Here is a 5,000-nt window from a genome sequence, read left to right as displayed (position 1 = left end):
GTCTAGGGACATAGCGTCCACTGCCTCCGCTAGCGAATCCTCGTATGGGGACACAACGATGTATTTTCTTGTTGTCTTTCCTCGCAAAGAGGTCTATCTGCAGTTCCGGGACTTGACTCAAGATGAAGGAGAACGATCCTGCGTCTAGGGACCATTCTGACTCTTTTGTTTTAAACCTGGATAGAGCGTCCAATGTCATGTTGCGGAACCCTTGAATGTGAACTGCTGACAGGTGCCATTTTTTCCTTTCCGCTAAACGGAATATGGCCAACACCACTTGGTTGATTTGAGGCGACCTCAACCATTGTCGATTCAGGCATCTCACTATCACCTCGCTGTCTAGAACCAATCTTATGTGGGTCGAGTGCCGAGGAGATACTTTCTTTAGTGTCAGAAGTACTGCCATGGCTTCTAGAGAGTTGATGTAAAATGACTTAAAAAGATTGGACCAAGCTCCTTGGACTCTCTTCTGGTGAGAGTGGCCTCCCCAGCCTTCCTTTGAAGCGTCTGTGTGGATAGTAACTGACGGGGGATGAGGTTGAAGAAATATTGATTTCTTCAGTTGCTTGGCTTTGGACCACGGCTTGAGAAGTGTTCGTAGTGGTCTCATTAGATCTCTTCGCTCGTTTAATGCGTATTTTCTACAGACTCCTGTTGCATCCTTTAGCTGTGCTCTTAGCACTGGATCTGTTATCGAAGCAAACTGTAGAGAGCCCAGCACTCTCTCCTGTTCGCGTCTTGATATCCGTTTGGATTTCAATAGTCTCTTGACAGATCCTGCTATTTCTTTCCTCTTCTTTCCAGGAATAGAAAGTCGATGTGACTCCAAATTCCAGTGGATTCCCAACCACTGAAATTTTTGAGCTGGAGATAGTCGAGACTTTTTGATGTTGATCTTGAATCCCAGATGTTCCAGGAACTAGATCACACTCTTGGAGGCTTGCATGTATTCTGTCCTGGATGCTGCCCGCACCAGCCAGTCGTCCAAGTAGGCCACTACTTGGATCCCCTTTAGGCGTAATTGATGGACGGCTGCGTTCGCGACCTTCGTGAAAATCCTTAGGGCTATGTTTAGCCCGAATGGCATGGCTCTGAAGGCGTAAAGTCTTCTTTATAACTTTAAACCTAGGTAGGAGGAGAGGTGACGATTAATTGGAACGTGCCAATAAGCATCAGACATGTCTATAGAGACGGTATATGCCCTTTTGGGTCCTTATGTGTTGAAGTGTGAGCATCCTGAACTTGTAGTTCACTATGAACTCTTTGAGTGGCGAGAAGTCCAGAATGACTCTGAGTTTTTCTGTGTCCTTCTTTGGAACACAAAACAGCCTTCCTTTGAACTTGATGGACTTAACTTTTCGGATTACTCTTTTCTCTAAGAGTTCTCGGACATATTCTTCCAGAACGGGGGTAGATTGTTGGAAGAACTAAGGAAATTGAGGTGGCGGACTTCTCCAGCTCCAGCCTAGTCCATTCTTTATGAGGCTGTGGGCCCAGAGATCGAAGGTCCAACGATCCCTAAATAGATGTAGTCTCCCTCCTACTGCAAGCATCTTACTTCTGCTGTTGTGGACCTGAGGCCTTGGCTCCTTGACTGCGTCCTACAATGAATCCCCTTCCCCTTGAAGGGCGTCTAGAAGAACCTCTGGCTATTCCTCTAGCTTTTGAGCAAAAGGAAGAAATCTGCCTTTCAAAAGCTGGGTTAAAAACCGGCGACTGTGTCGCCACTTGTTGAGGTACCAACTGGTACGTGGTTGGAGGTTGTGCCACTATCTGAGGCACCACGGTCACAGGAAGTTGCTGTTGTTGCTGTCGGTAGGGCTTAGCCAGCCGAGAGGATAGCCCAAGCCTTTTTGTCTTCTTCTTGGGTTGGGGACCCTCATCCGGAGAAGACTTTCTATTAAGATTTAAGCCCCACGTTTTGAGGTTTCTATTCTCCGTGGCCGCCTTGTCTACTACCTCTTTAACCACTTCGTTGGGAAAGAGGTCCTTACCCCAGATGCAAGAGGAGATCAGCTTCCTCGGTTCATGCCTCACCGCAGCCGAGGCGAACACGAACTCTACAGGCTCTCCTAGCTTTAATAAAGCTATAGAGATCCTTTGTAATTGTCCCCAGATGGGTTTTGGCCACTACCATGAACATGTCCTGATTCTTGGGGTCACTTGCCATCGTTTCCAATGTCGTTTGCAACGACATCGATGCCGCTAATCTTTCTTTCGTCTCTTGCTCCCTGCGCAAGAGAAACTTCGACAGCTTTGGAAGTTCCCCACCAAACTGACGTTCGGCAATATCAGCTTCCAGCTTCCCGACAAACTTCGACAGCTTTGGAAGTTCCTCACCAAACTGACGTTCGGCAATATCAACTTCCAGCTTCCCGACTGAGAAGGTAAGGTGGACGTCCTTCCAGTTTTTTTGGTCCAAGGGTAAGGCCGGGGATAACGGCTTGCCTTCCTCCAAATAGGGGCATGGTTTCCCTACCTCCGCCGCCTTCAAGGCTGCCTTATATCCCTTATCCATGAAGGGAAAGGCTCTGGTTGGAGAGGCCACAAAGGAGGGAAGCTTCTTACTCAAGGCTGGCACCTTTGAGTTTGTGAAGCCCCTCTCTTTCATGGAGCTCGCTAATAACACCTGTGCCTTACTATGGTCAAGGACTATGACCTCCTTCGGCTCCGTCTCCTCCTTTGAGGCTGGCTCCTTCCTAAGATGGACATAGCAGTCCGGGTAAGAGTCTTTGTTGGGCCAAAATTCCACATCTTCCAGGGGAATTGAGCCCAACTTTTCCGATATATCAATCTTCCCAGTTGTCATTGGAATGTGTTCGGCATACCTCCAAGGATTGGTATCCGAGCACAAAGGAAGATCCTTCACATTGAGTCACTTCTGGGGCCCACGTGATGCTGCGAGTCTACGTATCTCCAGTTTCATCGCAGCTTCCTTTTCATCATTCTTCTTTTGTATTTGCTGAATCATCTCAACAATAGAAGAATGAGTCCCTCCCAGATCACCTGGGATAGCAGACGATGTAGAGGGAACAGGTTCCGGGGCCGGAGCCGATGTAACTGACACCTCGTCGATTTCTTCCTCTTCTATTTCTGGAACCTGGGTCAGCTACTCCTCCTGACCTTCTCCCAAAAGGTCCTTTTCTGTATAATTTGACACTTCTGACATCCTATCGTCCAATTGGATGTCTTGAAGGGCGGCTGAGACTTCAGAATCTACCGGATTCTGGACAGTTGGTATCTCCTCCTGAGGCTGAGGAATGACTGCATCAGCCGATGCCTTAGGGAAAAGGTAGGCCCCCATCCTCTCGTTTGGAAGGGAGGGGCCTGAAGTATTTTTATGAAAACCCCTCACCAAGGTTCGCAACTTTTCCCTAGCAGCATCCCTTGACTCCGCTGACTTGGGGGTGTCAAATGCCTCGGTAATCAGGTTAGAACATTTGATACATACCTGACGGTCCCTCCTGCATAACTCATGTCCACAGAAGGTCTTGCTGTGGACATTGCAGAACATACTCAAGCACTTCGGATGGTCCTCCTGTAGAGAGAAGAAAATCCATGAGTATCAAGTGAAGACTTTTCATTTATTGTTAATACATGTAGCTTATACAGTAAAGCTATAAAGGAAAGAAGGAAAGACACATACTTGTATTTCCTGCCCAGCAAATTGCTGTAACCTCCCAAGATATTAAAACTAAGGTTAATTCTTATTTTAGAATACCTTATATATTTTCCTAAGCAGAAAGTTAAGGTGTAGCTCACACCTTGAAATAAAGTTTTAATATACGGGATAGAATGAATACAGAAAGAACTTACATTCTATATATTTTACGGTCTCAACAAAAGGTTGTACAAGATAACATTAGGTATGCTGGAAGAACTTTAGTGTTACAACAAACTCTGTACTGTAGTTTTATTAATATAGTGTGTACTACACCACAAATATAGTAACTACTGTACATCGCATGCTTTCATGCCGGCCGGCCGACATTTACCCCTGAATAGTTCAAAGGTATGCTACCTTTAACTAATAGGCGGCAGGTCATTGGTTCGCAAATGTGTGCCGGCCAGCAATCACTGCCGGCCAGCAACTGAAAACACTAGCACTCGACTGCCGGCCGCTAATCGTAGTGGCCGGCAGATATCGGGATGTGTTTCTACTGCTGGCAGGCAAAGGTAGTGATACCCATGCCGGCTGGCAGTGACTACGAACCAGAGAACCTCCACCTACACAGATGCCGGCCGTTTAAGCCGGCAGCCGGGCTAGGAGTACAATACGCTAGCAAGAGAAACAGTATGGATGTAAGGTTATAAGGTGGCATTGCCATACAACATTCATCCAGAAAGAGTGAACATATGGAAGGGGAGAATGTAGCATTCAGACTTCCTATATATCCATAGCCTGCCGGGCTCTACCAGCAGACAGGAAAGGGAGACCAAGGGAGGTCTTCGGTTCACTCTGCAAAAGAAAAGGGGTCTCTGCCGGCCGGCAGAGAGCTGAGCCGGTCCCCCATCCTAACCTACAGTAGGTACAGAAGTAGGACTACGGCCAAGAGATGTGATGGCTAGGCCATCACTAAAAAAAAGAGGGGGAACGGGATAAGGGTCCTGTAAACTTCGTTCTAGTATGAGACACACCCAGCAGTTAGGAAAGCTCATCCTAACTTAGAGTTTGTCTATTAGGGAGGAAGGTTGGCAATACTTGCTATCCTCCTCCATACCAGAACAAAGATAGGTGTAGTTATATCGCCGGGCAACGGAGAAAACTCATTCTCCAGCCCGAGAATAACAACACAGGACAGTCTGCTAGACCACTAGTAGAAGGAATCATCTCGTGCAGAATCCTTCAGATGTTGGCTGCACCTAACCTAGCAAAGGAAACTGATTCTCTATGCTAGGAAGACGCAGACCACAGACTAGAACTCTGATGTTCTGCCCCAAACCCAAAAACCAGTCACTCTGGTTAGTGGGTCAGGACAGACATATCCTAGTACACTTAT

Source organism: Palaemon carinicauda, chromosome 17 (assembly GCF_036898095.1).
Source record: "Palaemon carinicauda isolate YSFRI2023 chromosome 17, ASM3689809v2, whole genome shotgun sequence".
In the NCBI taxonomy this organism is placed as follows: Eukaryota; Metazoa; Arthropoda; class Malacostraca; order Decapoda; family Palaemonidae; genus Palaemon; species Palaemon carinicauda.
The sequence above is the reverse complement of the archived record's forward strand: the minus strand, read 5'-3'. Positions refer to the sequence as shown.